The sequence below is a fragment of the Chiloscyllium punctatum genome, chromosome 34 (genome assembly GCF_047496795.1).
Source record: "Chiloscyllium punctatum isolate Juve2018m chromosome 34, sChiPun1.3, whole genome shotgun sequence".
Classification (NCBI taxonomy): Eukaryota; Metazoa; Chordata; class Chondrichthyes; order Orectolobiformes; family Hemiscylliidae; genus Chiloscyllium; species Chiloscyllium punctatum.
This window is the reverse complement of record NC_092772.1, coordinates 66,000,085-66,019,278: the sequence shown is the minus strand read 5'-3', so window position 1 is coordinate 66,019,278 and position 19,194 is coordinate 66,000,085.

Below are 19,194 nucleotides of genomic sequence, written 5' to 3'. Positions count from 1 at the left end.
AGAGATTATAGTAACGCAGTGCTTGTATCCATCTTATTTTTGAGCTTGACCCTTATTGCTGCAGTGGATGGTCCCTCCTGTATGTCCTGTTCACGTGCAGATGTAGCATTCTCCCTGATCAGTAAAACAACTCGTCCACCTCTTTTAACTTCTTCTCTTTCTCGCCTAAACCAATGAAACTCTGGATACTTTGAACGGCCAGTCCTTTCCCTCTCTCAACCAAGTCTCTGTAAAGCCGCAACATTATAGTCCCATGTATGGATTCAGGCTCCCAGTTCATCGTCCTTACCCATAACAATTCTTGCATTGAAATAAATACACTTCAGCCAAACTCCATCAAATTCTGACCTGATATTTGGTTTGCGTTTCCCTGATGTAAATTCCTCCTCGTCTATTCTCTGGTAACAGGAGATTACAAAGGACTTTTGGTAAAGCGGAAAATATTGTAAACAGACAATTTCAGTTTCCTCCCTTGTCCCTTCAATCTGTACATTTCATCCCACACTGTCCAATTCCAATAAACTGCTGGGTAATTATTTTGCTTCAAACAACCGTCTCCAGCCTCTCACGGCACATTCTTCAACTCGCTCTAGACCTATTGGATTGACAGTTTTCTGATCCCTCTCTCAAACACATCTCTGTAATATTTGTATCATAGTTATATATACTCATCTGTCTTGCCTGTCACACTGCTCACATTAAAATCAGCATACTTCAGACTTCCAGTCCCATTGTGTTCACTCCCCTCTGCCAGTTTGTTGCTTTTCTTAGTTGTACTGGGATAAGTCTCCAACTGCTCTTCCGTCACTGTGCGTGTGGATGTACTGCTCTGGCTCTCCCACCCTCCCTCCCCCACCACCACTCTAGTTTAAACTCTCCTGAGTGACAATAACAAACCTGCCTGCCAGGAGATTGCTGCTGGTTCACATCCATCCCGTCCTTCTTGTGCATTTCTTACTGACCCAGGATTCCCAATGACCCACATATCTGAGATTGCTGCCAGTTCAGCTGCATCCCGTCCTACTTGTGTCTATCCTACCTACCCGGGAATCCCAATGATCCACATATTGGAAGTGCTGCCTACCCTACCAGCTCTTTGGCCATATTTTTAACTTTACTACCTTCCTATTCCTAATCTCACTGGCACGTGGCATAATCTAGTCTCCCCAACATTCAAATATGCTTACAGCACAACTCCAGCAAGTCCTTTACTTTGAAATGGATAGACTTGACAATAAAAGCTTAAGTATGATCTCATTAACCAGGAACGTGGAGCCCAACGAATCAGTCCTAATGATCATTGGATCTGATATTTGTCACCTCCACCAAACCTGTGTGACAAGATATACTTATGGAGCATCTATTTGTACATGGACGGTGATAAAAAGAAATTAGTCCAAAATACCTGAAAACGTCATCACAGATGGGTGCCAGTCAGCCTGTTTACTCTGCTTTGCTGTTCAATTGGATTTTAGCTATTCTGTTCCTTTTAATGGCTGGGCCTTTACCCCGGATCCCAGCGCGTCAGAAAGTGCCCAGTGTCTTTGTGCGCTCACTGAGTAAAGAGCATCTAGTGCCAGGCCATGGGGTGTGGGGAATCCCGGGGTGGCTCAATGAAAGGCTGCATGCAGTGACGGATGGCCTCAGGGTTTGAGAGAGACAGAGTAGGTAATCAGGGACATTGACTCACATAAGTAGATGCGCAAGATTCCCAAGCACCCAGGAAGCCTGAGGACCAGAGTGACGTCGACAATAAACCCGTCATATTTGCATCAAACACAAGCAAATATACTGTAGATGGCAGATACCTGAAACAAACACAGAAACATACTGTGGAGAGAGAAAAGAGGCAATTCTCCCAATGCAGAGATTGCAAAATCTCCAGAAAGACAGGGTCCAGAGATTGGAATTGAACCCCAGTCCCTGGCACTGTGAGACAGCAGTGCTGTGTCACCACGCTATCCAATGATAGACAATAGGATTAGGACAGTTACATTAGTATATTTTCAACAGTTAAGTTAACATGAATGCTCACACGCAGCCTACCTAAGATTGGGAAGCCTTTATACAGCAGCAGAGGACAATTCAAGAAGCAACAAAGTGATGAACACGAAACATGTCAGCTAGCTTGCTTTAGAAAAGGAGATTGCAGGGGTTTTGTTAAGATATATAAAAGGGGAGAGTGAACATTGGACAACCAGAAATTGAGGCTTGCTGCAGAGAAATGGAAAACAAAGAATTGGAGAATGACCTGAATAGGTACTTTCCGTCAATACTCAATGGTAGATATTATGAACAATCCAGACCTTAAAGCGAGTCAAGGATGAGGAACGGATGTAGTGATCAGCGTTGAGGAGAAGGTACTGGGGAAGCAGCTTTGTTTGAAAATAGATAAATCACACAGACTGGAAGGATAACAACCAATGTTCTGAAGTAATTCACGGAGAAGATTGTGAAACCAATGGTCGCGACTGTTCAGGAAAAACTATCATCAGACAGAGTCCCAGAGAACTGGAAAATGGATAATGTACAATCTCTGTGTAAGAAGGAAGAAAGGCAAAATACAGGAAATCATAGGGCAGTATAGCCTGGCATCGGCCGTTATTAGGGATTTAGAGGGCATTGCTAGCAATGACATTGCAGAATAGTTGGAGGTGCATGGTAAAATAGGGCTGAGTCAGCATGGCTTCATCAAGGTATGGGCCCGCTGACAAGTCTGTCAGAATTCTATCAGAAGGTAATGTGCAGGTTTGACAAAGGGAGGATGTGATCTCATTTGCTAATAGGCAGTGTGTTAAATTTGAATCTGTGTTAAATTGACTCATGTTAATTTATTGGTTACAACTTGCATAAGCAGATGTACATAAACAAACGAAATTGCAGAGGAACCATTCAATAGTAGATAAATAAAATAAGAATGGAGGCTTGGGTGATGTGTTGTTTCTGCATGATGTGGGAGTGGTCGACCCCACGGTGGTTCCCAGTGACCATGTCTGGAGTAAATGTCGCATGCAAGAAAGACTCTGGTTCTGAGTCGGTGAGCTGGAGTTTGAGCTTGAAACATTGCGATGCATCAGGGAGGGGGAGAGTTCCCTGGATGCTGTGATTCAAGAGACAGTTACACTCCTAAGATCAACTGACTCAAATTCAGCCAGTGGTTAGAAAGCAGAGAGATTATCTCTGAGTGAAGTAGATAAAGGGATCCAGGACGTAGAATTGCTGGAGCCTCAGCCCCTGTCCGTGTCTAACAGGTTCAAGAGTTTTGTTCCCTGTGTGGATGGGATGGGGACTGCAGGGAGGATGAGCTGATTGGCCGCAACACCGAGTTGAGGAAAGCTTTCAAGTGGGGCAAGAGAAGAGAAATGTTAATGTAATTGGGGATAGTATAGTTAGCGGCATAGACACTGTTCTCTGTGACCCAGATTGAGAGTCCTGAATGCGGCGTTACTGACTGGTGTTTCGGTGAGGGATATCTCATCTGGGCTGCAGGGGAACTTCGAGTGTGAGGGTAAAGATCCATTGGTCATGGTCTGTGTCGGTACCAACGACAGAGATAAAACTAGGACAGAGGTTCTGCTAAGGGATACGAAGAGCTCAGAGCTAAATTAGAAAACAGAAGCAAAAAGGAAATAGGATCCGAATTACGGCCTGAGCCATGAGCTAATTAGCACAGGGTCAGCAGGAAAATGTGTGGTTCAAAGTTTGGTGTGGGAGAAATGGGTTTGTATCATGGGACATTGACACCAGACACTGGGGAAGGAGCGCACTGTTCTGATCGGACGGTCTTCATCTGAAACGTGTTGGGAGCTGAGTTCAAGCAAATCGCATAACTAGGGCTGTAGACTGGGCATGAAGCTAAATGGGGGTGGGGTGGTGTCAGTTATAGGGAAAATTATAAAACCCAAATTAAAGGAGCGGGTAAGACTGCAGATCTCAAGAAGCAGGCGTTTGGTATGCTTTCCTTTGTTGGCCACAGTATTGAGTGCAGGAGTTGGGACGTCATGTTGGGGCTGTACAGGACATTGGTTCGGCCACTGTTGGAATATTGCATGCAATTCTGATGTCCTTCGTATCAGAAAGATGTTGTGAAACTCGAAAGGTTGCAGAAAAAAATTACAAGGATGTTGTCATGTTCGCAGGATTTGAGCTGTAGGGAGAGGCTTAGCAGGCTGAGGCTGCTTTCCCTGGATCGTCGGAGGCTGAGGAGTGACCTTTTAGAGATTTACAAAATTATGAGGGGCATGGATATGATAAATAGACAAAGTCTTTTCCCTGGGATCAGGGAGTCCAGAACTAGAGGGCAGAGGTTAAGGGTGAGAGGGGAAAGATATTAAAGAGACCTAAGGGTCAACGTTTTCACCCAGAGGGTGGTACGTGTATGGCATAAGCTGTCAGAGGATGTGGCGGAGGCCGGTACAATTGCAACGTTTAAGAGGCATTTAGATGGGTGTATGAAGAGGAAGGGTTCGGATGTATATGGACCGGGTTCTGGCAGGTGGGACTGTATTATCGATATCTGATTGGCATGGACAGATTGGACCGAACGGTCTGTTTCCATTCTGTACACCTCGATGACTCTAAAACTCTAAGTTATTCAAATCTTCAGCACAGACGCAGAGTATGGAAAGTGTTCGCAATCAAACTTCAAACACTCGGGACAAACAAATGACGATGAGAAGAGGGATAGTTACTACAGGGCTGAACTGTTATATCGGAATGCATGCAGCATAAGGAATAAGGTAAATAAGCTTATGGCTCATACACAAATTGGCAGATCGCCATCACGGAGACGTTGCTGCAAGAGGATCAGGATTGGGAGCTGAATATTCAAGGATATGCATCCTATCAAAAGGGTAGGCAGTTGGGCAGAGGGAATGGGGCTGTCCTATTAGTAAGAAATGCAATGAAATCAATAATAAGAGATGATGTAAGGTAAAATGGTGTAGAATCTGTATCGGTAGAATTGATGAATCAAAAAGATTAAAAACAGATAGTTGGAGTTCTGTTCAGAGCTCCAAACAGTACTCAGGAGCTGGGGTGCAAGATACACCAGGAGATAGAAAGATGTGTAGGAAATACAAAGTTACAGTGATCATGTGGGATTTCATTACCGAAGTGGGCTGTGAATTCAGATTGATGGTGGTTTGCAAGAAAAGGAATTTGTGGAATGTCTATGAGATGGCTTTTTTGGAGCAGCTTGTGCAGGCAGATTAGATGAGGGAGCTTAAGGTGAAGAAAATCATAGGAGGCAGTATCGGAATATGATTGAATTTACTTTACAATTTCAGATGGAGAAGTTATATTCAGAAGTAACGGTATTAAAGCTGAATAAAGGCAACTGCAGAGACATGAGAGAGGAGCTTGGTAGAATTGACTGGTAGAAGGGCCCAGCAGGAGAGACAGTGGAGCAGTAATGGCAGTAGACTTTTTGAGTAATTCGGGATGCAGCAGAGATTTACCCCGAGTAAAATGAGGCAGAGTACATGGAGAATGAGGTAACCATGACTGATGAGGGAAGTCAGCTATAGCAGGGAGTAAGGAAAAATTACTTTTGAAACCGCAATGAATAGCTTAACCTCTGTCGTGGGTAAGATCATGGAATCCATTGTGAAGGATAAGATTTCTGAATACTTGTAAGTGTTTGTTAAAATAGGGCAAAGTCAGCATGGTTCCATCAAGGGAAGGTCATGCCTGACAAAGATTGGAAATCTTTGAAAACGAAATGAACAGGCTCGATCAGGTGCAGCCAATGGATGTTATCCACCTGGACGCCAAGAAGGCCTTTGACAAGGTGTCACACAGGAGATGATTGAGTATGATAAGGGTCCGTGGTGTTAGAAGCAAAGGTAGAGGCATGAATAGGAACTTGCCTGTCTGACAGAAAGCAGAGAGTGGGGATAAAATGGTCCTTCTCAGAATGGCAGCCGGTGGCAAGAGGTGATCCACAAGGCTCAGTGTTGGAATCGTAACTTTTTACTTGTTAAGTTAACAATATAGATGATCGAACTGAGGGCACTCTGGCTAAGTTTGCAGACGATACAAAGATAGGCAGATGGACTGGTCGCATAGAGAAGCTGAAGAAGGAATTGACCAGGTAAAAGTGTTGGCAGATGTATTCCAACGTCACAAAGTGTGAGGTCATGCACTTTGTCACGAAGAATCGAGGCATGGTCTATTTTCTAAATGGGGAGAAAATTCAGAACTGTGAAGTGCAAAGGGACTTGGGAGTTCTAGTGCAGGGTTCTCTTAAGGTAAGCTTGTAGGTTGAGGCAGTAGTTAAGAGGGCACTTATTATTGATGGCATTTATTACGGGAGAATTTGAATCTAAGAACAAGCTGCATACAGTTTTGGTCAGACGATATTTGGAGAGTTGAGCGCACTGTTGTGCCCCATATCTCAGGAAAGGTATACTGCCCCTGGAGCGTGTTCAGAAGATTTTCACGGGAATCGTCTTAGGAGTGAAAAGTTAGTTGTTTGGCGAATGTTTGAGTCTTTGGGTCTATACTTGAAAAGTTTAGAAGGAAGAGAGGAAATGTAATTGAAACATACAGAATACTGAATTACCTGAACAGAGTGGATGTGCATGAGATGTTTCCATTGGTAAGAGAGACGAGGACCCAAGGACACAGCCTAAGCTTCAAGGGAACATCTTTTTAGGATGTTGCTAAGGAGAAACTTCTTTAACCAACGAATGGTGAATCTTTGTAATTTATTTGCAGAGAAGGCTGTGGGGCCAGATTATTGATTATATGTGAGACGGGGATAGCTTTTCAGATTATCCAGGGAATCAAGGGTTACGGGGAGAAGGTCGGAGAATGGGTTTGAGAAACTTATCAGCGATGACCAAATGGCGGAGCAGACTCGATGGGCTAACTGGCCTAATTTCGGCCCCTATGTCTTATAGTATCATGGTTTAAACTTTAAAGAGTCTTTTTGCATCTCTGAGAATATGGATTCGTGTTTTTCAAGAAGGTCAGGAGCTGGTGGAAATAGACAATAGGCAATAGACAATAGACAAGAGGTGCAGGAGTAGGCCATTCTGCAATTCGAGCCTGCACCACCATTCAATATGATCATGGCTGATCATCCTTAATCAGTATCCTGTTCCTGCCTTATCTTCATAACCTTTGATTTCACAATCCTTGAGAGATCTATCCAACTCTTTCTTAAATGAATCCAGAGACTGGGCCTCCGCTGCCCTCTGGGGCAGAGCATTCCACACAGCCACTACTCTTTGGTTGAAGAAGTTTCTCATCATCTCTGTCCTAAATGGCCTACCCCGTATTTTTAGGCTGTGTCCTCTGGTTCGGCACTCACCCATCAGTGGAAACATGTTTCCTGCTGCCAGAGTATCCAATCCTTTAATAATCTTATATGTCTCAATCAGATCCCCTCTAAGTCTTCTAAACTCAAGGGTATACAAGCCCAATCGCTCCAGTCTTTCAGTATAAAGTAATCCCGCCATTCCAGAATTGACCTCGTGAACCAACGCTGCACTCCCTCAATATCTAAAATGTCTTTCCTCAAATTTGGAGACCAGAACTGCACACAGTACTCCAGGTGTGGTCTCAACAGGGCCAAAAATATTTGACTGTTTTTGAATGAAGATATATTGGCTGCTGTCAGAATGGTAGATAATATGACATTCAGTGCAGGATCACACACTAACTGCACTGTATTAATGTGAGGAAAACTTATTCAAAACCTGGACCTCTCTGTCTCTGTCAAGCGCCGTGGGGAGTGGGGGTTGGGGTGGGTAGGCGTAACGTCCTCAGAGGCACTTAAACTATCCAGAATCATGCATTCTGAATGAATCAACAGTCAAGGAATTTATCGCCTTCTCATTGCCTGTTTCGAATATAAGGAGTGATTGATCATCCCTCTCAGGGTTCAATGCAATCACCTCTTATTATGTCACAGCGCTACAGATCAACCTTTACTCACTCGTCATGGTGCCATCATCCCAGGGATTAATCCGGTGGGACTCTTATTCATTCTCTCTGTGGTAAGGAGATCACTCCATATAAAGGAGATAAAATCTGTCCACAATACCCCAAATACTGCCTCAACAACGCTCTCACAGTTGATCACAATAACTCCTTTCCCTCACTTAACTTGCTCCATTTCCTTCATGTGACACAGGATACCATTCATTTACAATGCACAGCCACTGACGTGGAATTTAAACCATCCTTCCATCTGTAGGTCAGCACCAATAAAGCTAGCACCAGAGGTGCCTATCGAGATGGAAAACACTCTCGGAGACAGACTCAATCACAAAGAATACGACTAAAAGTGTGAGTGGCCACCTACCTGAATGTAATTCAGCGCAGGAATATGGGATACAGGCAGAGGAAGGGGGTTATCTTACCTTTTCATCTGCCCTCACGGGTTGTATTCAGCCCTGGTCAGGCCAGCATGTTATGTTGACCTTGAACTGAGTGGCTGGTTAGCTGTTCCACAGGACAGTAAAGATTAAAACGCAGTGCTGTAGGTTTTCAGTCACACAGAGACCTGACCAGAGAAGAATGACCCATTGCCTTCTCTAATGGGCACGAGGCAAGCCGATATCAACAGATTATTATTTTGTGGCTGCAGATTATGAGCCAGTGACGTAACCACCATACACTGTCTTCACATCTTTCTAATTCTGTGCAGAGAACAATGTAAACATCTCAACTGCAATTATTTTGCAATGGACACATGGTAAGAATGGGCTTGAAACATCTGTATGCGGAGATTAACAAAGGCACAAATGATAATTTATTCAGGAATTGTAATGAGGCTGAGTAGGGACTGGGATGTCATGTTGGTGGTACTAGACAGAAATGGTGATTGGGGAGGATATGGAAATGTAAATTTGTGCAGGAGAAAACGAATCAAGGAGAAGTTTGCTTCATCCTCACATATTGGTGCGTAATTTTTAAATAATCATTTGCTAGTTATAATATGTAAGGAATGGAATCTTTGATTGGAACTGAAAACATTGACTTGCACCTTTCCAAAATTTGCATATCATGACCATCGATTCAGTTCAGACCGTTTCACTCGACACAAGAGTGACTTACCAGGAACACCAACTATATCAAGGATAGGATAGTAACCAGCTTGAATAATCTTCAATACATCTTCAATCCGCGATGCTAATGATAGCCAAGGCTGGGAAAGCCAGAAAAGACCCCACGATAAACTCCTGTCCATTATTGGAAATTTCCATTTGAATGTTCTCAGATCTTGATCCATTGTTGGAACACTCCAGTGTACTCTTCCCGGATTCAGATCTCTCCTCCCTCTCTCCTTGAAGCTGCTGATCCCTTTTATTGGTGTGGATGATGCTCCCGCTCATACTATGGGATTACCCATTGAACACATTCCATTATTGATAGAAGACTGAAATTCTCTGAGGACCCATAGGATCAATGGAGACTCGCATAATCACAATCACTGAACAAACAGCTCCAGCTAACCTCTCTCAATGTGATACTGTTTTACTAAAATTAAAAATAACTTTGAACACATGCATTCTGGATGTGAGATGTGAGTGTGACTGAAGGAAGGAATGTTGGAGATGACATATTATTTGTTTGTAATCATTCAGTCTGCCTTGGATATAGAGGTAATGCCAGAGGTTTAACTGAAGATAAACATGCTTCTCTCCTCATAAATGTAGAAATAAATCCGATAAATACTGATCAGTCATTGCAAAATCAGAAAAACATTGGGAGAACATCTTCCATCCATGATCTGATGGCAACATGTGCCTAAGACAATGTGGGTTTATAACAATCAAACGGCATGCATATGTTAACAGAAAATTGTTCGTGACAAGTACAATTCAGATTATTCCAGAATCAGAGAGGGCAAGCGTGAGTGTTGATTTTATCCATGTTAAGGAACTGTGATGAAGTGTCATTTACTGACTTCAATTACATTGTGATTATGACATTGGGGAAAAGACAGAAGATGGAGTGGACTGGGGGACATGGCTGATCAAACTGGGAAGAGGAACATTGCTGTTCCCTAATTATCAGTATTGGAACGTTACACTTTATAACTCATATGAAGGACAGATTCAAGGATAAATCTATAATGAGAAATTAGCAGAGACAATATTAATGAAATATATTTATGCAATGCAAAATACAGGGACAAAATGATTTTCTATGCAGACCAAAAGATGCAAAGTATAAAGAGATAAGTTTGTTAAAATGCATTCCTGATATTGAGTTATATAATTTGAAATGTGGATGTGAAAACTGGAAAAGTGATGTACAAACTATCAATCATTATTTGATCCACAGCGGAGATGCTGATTTCCTTTCTGTCAGTGATCCCCCTCACTGAGATTCTCTGGCCCAGTCTCTCATACAGTATCTGGAGGTGGGTGGGGTTACCATTTCCTGCTGTTCATGGCACAGTTTAATTTTAAAAAAAAATCCACCTTCACCATATAACTAATCTATGGTCTTTTGGGTTCTGTTTAGCTGTCAGTAACATAGGTCTGTGATATTATTGGAAAACAATGATCTGGGACGACAGCCAGTATCGGCAGAGTGGTCACAGGGTATGGCACCAAGACAAATGGATTGCAGTTCAGAGGAATTTCTAAATAAAACTTCCAACTTCTGTCTGTCCGTATTTATCTACCCTCATGCTGCCTTCTGATCTATCTGACTTCACTCTCATCTGACACCTCTTCCTCTCCCTCTCAGTCAGTCGCTCCCCTTTCTATCCTCTCTCAGTTTATCTCCATTCACTTTCTGTTCCCCGGTTTATTTCTTTCTCACGCCATCTATCTCCACACGCTCTCTCTATCTCTAGTTGTGCAGTTGAAGAGCTTGTGACCCCACAACGGGTTGACTGACCTCCATCGGTGTTATATTAATTTGGCAGTTCTCTGATCCACAATAAATACTTCAGGTGCCTGGTCAGATAAGCTGGTGCGGTGACAAGTACAGTGCACAATCACCCATTATCTCTTCCTGTTCTTCTCTGATGTACAGCTGCCTTGAAATATCTGTGCAAACAAAATAGACTGAATGAAATTCGAGCAGTCCAGAAGACGCTCATGACGATGGATTTCAATTCAGATTTAATGAAGGATGAGATTCTGGAAAAACCGAAGCAGTGAAAGAAAAACAGGGCAACACAAGAAATAGCACATGAATACAACATGTGGCACCAAGTAGGCCTCATGGTAATATCGCGAGATTATCAATCCCGAGAGTCAGCTCTTGTTCTGTGAACCCAGGTTCGAAACCCGCCACTGCAGAAAGTGAAAGTTTGACTCAACAATTTTTTAAAAAGCTGGAATTAAGAATCTACTGATGAGAAGGAAATCTTTGCCGATTGTCAGAAAAGAAAAAAAACATTTGGCTTACTAATATCCTCAAATGAAGTAATCTTGCATCCACACTCCAGACCCAAAGCAATGTGATGACTCTCAGTCGAGCTTTGAAATGAACTAGCGTGTCATTCAGTTATACCAATCGCTACAAAATCTCAAGAAATGAAACCAGGTGGACCATCAGTTATCGATCTGACCACCGAAAACGTCAGTTGGAAACATCACTGTCGGACCTGCAAAGTCCTCCTTACTAACACCTGAGGGCTAGTCCCAATATTGGAACAACGGCCTTACAGACTAGTCAAGCAACAGCCTGACATAACTCATGTTCATGAAATTATAACTGACAGAAATACCCCAGAAACCACCATCACCATGACTGGATATGTCCTGGCCCAAGGTCAGGATCAATCCAGCAGAGGGGGCAGCTCAGTGCGATACATTCTGGAGGTAGTAGCTCTGCGAGTCCCCAGAATTAACCCCAAACCCAATGAAGTCCCATAACTTTAGATTAAACGTGAGCAAAGCAGCCTTACTGATTAACATGTAACGTCATTCCTCAGCTGGATCAGTACTCCTCCATGTTGAACAACACTTGGAGAAAGCACTTTCTGTGAAAAGGGCACAAAGTTTATTCTCGCTGAGGAATTTCAAAGTCAACCACCAAGAGTGGTTTGGCAGCAGCACTACCGATCACGCTGGTCGGATCCTAAAGGACATATCTATTTGATTGGGTCTGCAGAAGGTAGCGAGGGAATGAACGAGAGGCTAAGAAAAACACACCTGACCTCATCCTTACCAATCTGCCAACTGTAGATGCATCTGTCCATGACAGCATCGGTAAAACTGACCACCACACTCGTTGAGGAGACACAGTCTCACGGTCACATTGAGAATAAACACTATAGTGTTGTGTGGCGCTATCACCATGCTAAATGGCACAGACTTCAAACAGATCTAGCAACTCAAGACTGAGTATCCATAAGACGCTGTGGTCCAACAATAGCAGAAGAACAATACCCCAGAACAATCTGTAATCTCATGTCGCAGCATATAAACCATTCAATCATTACCATCAAAGCAGAGGATTAACCCTAATGCAATAGAGAGTAAAAACAATGAGAAAAAACTGCTCAAGTATGTTCTGTACATAAAACTCAGGACAAATTCAAACCAGCCAAATACCGCCTCATCAGTCTACTCTCCATCATCAATAAAGTGATGGAAGGACTCACCAACAGTGCTGTCAAGCAGCACCTGCTCAGTGACGCCCAGTTTGGGTTCCACCGGGGACACTCAGCTCCTTACCTCACCGCAGTCTTTGTTCAAACATAGAAAAAGGAACTGAATTCCAGCACTTGAAAATCAAGGCTGTATTCTTTCAAATGTGGCATCAAGGAACCCAAGCAAAAAGGTTATTTCGAGCAAGTATTTCATTATTGGAGTTATACCTGACAGATAGGAAAACGGTTATTGTTGTTGGAGGTCAGTCATCTCACTTCCAGAATATCTCTGCAGAAGTCCCTCAGGATAATGTGGACGTAGGTTTGCTTCATGAGCTGGAATGGTCATTTTCAGATGTTTCGTCACCATACTAGTCAATATCTTCAGTTGCCCTCCGGATGAAACCTAGGTCTAAACACCTTCTGTTGTTTCATCAATGACCTTCTCTCCATCATAAGGTCAGAAGTGGGGATATTCGACGATGACTGCACAATGTTCAGCACCATTTGCAAATGCTCAGTTATGGAAGCAGTCCATGCCTAAAGGCAACAGGATCTGGACAATATCCAGGCTTGGGCTAATAAGCGACAACTAACACTGGCACCACACAAATGCCAGACAATGACTATCACCAATAAGAAACTATATAACCACTTGGTATTCCGTAGCATATTTGTCACTAAATTCCCCTCCCAACCACTCTATCAATACACTTCAGGTTACCAATGATCAGAAATTCTACTGGACTCGCCACATAAATATAAGAGCAGATCCAAGGCTAGGAATATTGTGCGTTTAACTCACCTCTTGTCTTCCCAAAGCATGCTCACCATCTACAAGACACAAGTCAGGTGTGAGATGGAATACTCCCCAATTGCCTGAATGACTGCAGCCACAACGACACTGAAGAAGCTTGACACCATCCAGGACAAAACAGCCCAATTGATTGGCACCACATCCACAATCATTCACTCCATTCACCACCTATGCTCAGTAGCAGCAGTATGTTCTATCGACAAGACAGCCCCTTTCAATCCTACAATCAGTTCCATCTTGAATGACAACGGCAGCAGGTTTTGGCGAACACCACCACCTTCAAACTCCCTTCCAAACCAGTCAACATCCTGAGTTGGAAATATATCACCATTCTTTCACTGTTGCTGGGTCAAAACCCTGGAATCCCCTCCCTCGTAGCATTGTGGTTCAACTCAGCTGGACTGCAGCAGTATAAGAAGGCAACTCAGCACCACCTTCTCAAGAGCGTAACTAGGGACGGAAAAGAAATGGTGGGCCCATCCAGCGATTCCCATAACCAAAAAAATAAGTTTAAAAAATTCCAAGTTGAACACCTCGATGTAACAGGTTTTCTGATTTGAACATGAACAGGAAAGCAATGTTTCTGATCCTGAACATTTTCGACCTTTCTGTTATGAGAAAGGTGTTCAGTGTTCCATGGCATATTGTTGCTGAGTGCTGTGGTAAATTGCACCAGTTTTATTAATTGCAATATTAGTGTAACTGGATCGATCCTTCAAAAATAGCAGACTGGAAATGACAATCATCGTCGAGACAATGTACTCCCGCCAGATGAGACTCACAGATAGCAGCTTATATTCAACATCATACTGCGCTACTGCTTCACACTGAATCCTCTCACCGTCCATATTACAGGGGTTACCATTGACCAGAAGGTGAATTCAAACCAAAATGAAGATACAACGGTTACAAGAGCAGGTCTGAGATTTACAATTCTGCACTGAATAATAGGCCGTATGACAATACAGGCATGCTATATAGCAATAGATGTAGGCCATTCAGCCTCTCTCTTCACTCTGAAACTGTCTCATTTTGTCATAGTCTCTAAGACTTGTGGAAATATATTCTATAGTATAATTGTATCAATCTTTGCAGTAATCACTCAGTTTCAATCAATTACACCCCCCACTTCTTCTAAATTCCATTGAGTCCAGACATAGAGCCGTCAACTGCCGCTCATATGACAAGCCATCATTCCCAGGATAGATCATGTCCAACACTCGTAGATCCTTCCCCAGAACAGCTTACAATACTCCAATTCCCGTCCGTCCATAGCCCATTACATTCTCAGAAGTATGTCTCCGCTCTTGTACTCTCACTCTCTTGAAATGAATGTTAACATTGCATTTGCTTTCCTAACTGCCAACTGCACCTGCGCATTAACCGTAAGAGAGGACAATGACTCCAAACTCCTTTTATGCTTCAGATTTCATGAAGCCTTTTAGAACATAGTGTCTGCCTGTATTCCGCCTACTGAAGTGCATAATCTCACATGTTCCCATATTGTGTCCCATCAGCCATGTGTTTTCCCAGTGTCCTAAACTGTCCAAGTCTTTCTGCAGTCTCCCCACTTCCTCAATATCACCTGCCCATCCAATCATCATTGTATCATCTGCAAACCTAGTAAAACTGCCGTCAGGTCAGATGGTTCACGTAAATAGTACTTCCTGACTACCTAAGGACTATCCGCCATTGAAAAGGCACAACGCTCAAGATGGTTGACTCCATTTAGGTTTAAGCAGTGCTTTGACTGGAATTACACCTGCAATGCCTTCACTCCTTGCACCACTGGCACTGACACCCTGCTCACTATTTTATTCTGAATTTACCGCATTATGGTGATACAGAACTTGATGGCGCACGATCCCAGTCTATCAATGGCAATCTGTCTCAATGCTGACTGTATGGTGCTCACAACAACTAATGTCATTTTGTATTGAAGACGACAGAGGGAGGTGTGGGGAGGGGATGTCGATCATAAATGATTGTGAGACTGTCACTGAGGGCTGACGCAGGCCGCGAAAGCCCCAGATGTACCTGTGACTGTTGTCACCGCTGCAGGCAAGGTCAGCTTTTCAGTGAGTCAAATCAAAGAAAGTGATGGGCCTGAGCACTCAGATCCTGTTTGTACCAACTAGCAGAGGTATTCACATACAACTTCAGCCTCTCCCTCCAGAAGCCGAAGTCCCAATCTGATTCAAGAAGGCTATCATCATCTTCGTGAGAAAGCACATGGAACATGCCCTTATAGACGACCATCCAGTGGCTCTGACCTCAATAATCATGAAGTGTTTTGAGAGGCTGGTTATGGCCCACACCAACTCCAGTCTCCCAGCCTGACCTGCTGCACTATAATTTGCTGACTGATGTAACGGGTGCACAACAGATGCCATATCCGAGCCTGCACGCATCACTGGAAGATCTGGACCACAAGGACACCTACACCAGACTCCTGCTCATTGACTAAAGCTCCACATTCAAAATCATTATCCCTTACAAACTAATCAAAAACTCCACGATCTTGATCTCGGTTCCATCCTCTGCAACTGGCTCCCCAGATTTCTGACCCACAATCGTGAAGATAGATTTAAACCACTTCCTTCACAATAACAATGAACACTAAAGCTACTGAAGGATGTGTTCTCAACACGCGACAATACTCCCTGTACACCCACGGCTGTACCCTCAGCCCACTACTGTCCTCGCAAATCACCCATGGATGTGCCCTCAATCACCTACTGTATTCCCTGTACACCAACGGCTGTGTCCTCAGCCCCCCACTGTCCTCCATGCACACCCAAGTCTGTGCCCTCAGCCCCTTACTGTATTCCATGTACTCCCACGTCTGAGCCCTCAGCCCCTTATGGTACTCCAGGTACACCCACGGCTGTGTCCTCAGCCCCCCACTATCCATCCTGTACACGCACGGATATGACCTAAACCAACTATTATACTCTTTGTAAACCCACGGCTGTTTCTGTAGCCCCCTAATGTCCTCTTTGTACAACAACGGCTGTGTCCTCAGCCCCCTACGTACTCCCTGTACAGCCACGACTGAGTTTCCATATTCCAAACAACGCCAGCTACAAGTTCGATAATGACATCACTATAGCAGTACGGATATTTAACAACAACGTGTCAGAATCTGGAAAGGCGATAGAGAGCTTGATGGCATGACCTGTTGATAATGACCTCTCTCTGTAATCGGCAAATGTAAAGAACTGATCACTGACTTTATGAAGAAAGGAGGGGAACACACCCCATCTACATCAACCGTTTGAGTGAGTCAGAGCATCAAGTCCCTCGGAGTGATGATAACTCACAACCTGTCCTGAACTTCTCACATAGGTCCGACGGTCGGGAAGGTTCAACAATGCCTCTCCTTCCTGAGGTGATACAAGAAATGCAGCATGTACTACTTCTACAGATGCACCATTGAGAGCGTATTGTCCCGGTGGATAACAGCCTGGTACAGCAACTGCTCTCCTCAGGATTGTTAGAAACGACAGAAGGTTGGGTGCACAGCTCTGACCAACACGGACTCTAACATCCCAACCATTGATTCCATTTACATGGTTCGTTGCTGCAGAAAGGCTGCCAACATCTACCCCAGATTACTGAGGGAAGGGAGACAGGAAATATCTGGGGCATTAACAGATATCTTTGTAGCATCCTTGAACACGTCTGAGGTCGTGGAAGACTGGAAAATTGTTAAACCCCTTGTTTAAGAAAGGTAGTAGGGATAATCCAGCCAATTATGGACTGATGAGACTGATGTTAGGGGTAGGGAATCTGCCAGAGAAGATACTGAGGGATAGGATCTACTCTCATTTGGATGAAAATAGTCTTATCGGTGATGGACAACATGGTTTTGTGCAGAGAAGGTCATGTCTTAACAACTCAATAGAATTCTTTGAGGAAGTGACAAAGTTGATTGGTGAGGGAGATACTGTAGATGTCATGTACATGGACTTCAGGAAGGCGTTTGGTATGTTTCCCCTCGGTCAGGTTATGGAGAAAGTGAAAGTCACATGGTGCGCTAGCTACGTGGAGAAAGAACTGACTGGGCAACAGGAGGCAGAGAATAGTAGGGGGTTCCATTTAAGATGTTTCTGGAAAGATACATGAATGTGCAGGGAACAAAGCGATACAGATCCTTAGAAATTAGGCGACAGGTTTAGATAGAGGATTTGGATCGGCGCAGGCTCGGACCACCGACTGGCCTGTTTCTGTGCTGGAATGTTTTGTTCTAACATTATCAAAGACCCATCACACCCCAGTAATTGTCTCCCACAACCTCTTCCATCAGGCTAAAAGATATGGAAGCTTGAAAACACTGAGCAGCAGGTTCATTAAAAGTTTCTTCTTGACTGTTATTTGACTGAAGAATGTACTCCCTAATCTCAGATAATACTGATCTTGTTCATGTTGATCTCACCTAGCGCGTGCGCTGTGCAGCGTAACCTGGATGCCTCTCAGACATGTTTTATAGCCATCGTTCTGCACATCCTTGCTTACTATGATCAGCCTGTACACCTTGGTACAGGTCATAGTAAATGCTCATCTCCCTCCCCCCAGCTCACTCCGAGCTCTCTCTGGTCCTCACCCCCAGCACCTCCCATTCCCCATCCCCAGCTCACTGTGACCCTATCCCCAGCTCACTGTGACCCCATCCCCAGCTCACTGTGACCCTATCCCCAGCTCACTGTGACCCTATCCTCAGCTCACTGTGACCCTATCCCCAGCTCACTGTGACCCCATCCCTAGCTCACTGTGACCCCATCCCCAGCTCACTGTGACCCCATCCCCAGCTCACTGTGACCCTATCCCCAGCTCACTGTGACCCTATCCCCAGCTCACTGTGACCCTATCCCCAGCTCACTGTGACCCTATCCCCAGCTCACTGTGACCCTATCCCCAGCTCACTGTGACCCCATCCCCAGCTCACTGTGACCCCATCCCCAGCTCACTGTGACCCCATCCCCAGTTCACTGTGACCCCATCCCCAGCTCACTGTGAGCCCATCCCCAGCTCCCTGTGTGCTTTGTCTCTCACTATTTCTCTCACACTGTCTGTTTCCTTGTATTTTCCTTTTCTCTGTCTTCTGTTTCTTTCCCTGAACTTACTATCTCCCCTTTTCCCTGTCCATGTGACTGTTTGTTTCTTGTTTTGTTTCCTTTCTCTGTTTTACTGACTGTCATTCTGTTTCCCTCGCTTTGTTCTCTCTCTCCTTATAAGTGTCTGTCCAGCTCTCCCTCGATGTGATGGTGATGGTTTCTCTATTGTTTTGAAGCATGTGATGGCTCTTTGGTTGCATGTTGGAAATATTGGTTAAATTTCAATTGCTGTCAAAACAGCAACCAGAACTTGGATATCCATTTAATAGCCAATTGCTACATCTAAATATTTTGGACCTGCCTTCCCTGAGTGCTCTGCATACTGGCAACTGAAAGCATTCTATTCATGTGCATAATAGTGTGACGGTAACAGCTCTTCCCAGGACCAGAAGAAACTACAGACGGTTGTGTGCACAGCCCAGACTATCATGGAAGTCAACATTCCCTCCAATTATAATTCTCATTGTGAGCAAAAGGCGGGCAGCATCAAATATATCTCCAAAACCGGTAATGATCTCCTATAACCTCTTTCAAAAGGGAGAAGATACAAAGGCTTGAAAACATGGACCAGCATGCTCAGGAACACCTTCTTCCTTACCTTAGTTACACTGACGAATTGAAATCTCTAACCTTTCAAATAATATTAATCTTGCGAAAGTCGATCTTGCTTTGCACACCTCCTGTGCAGC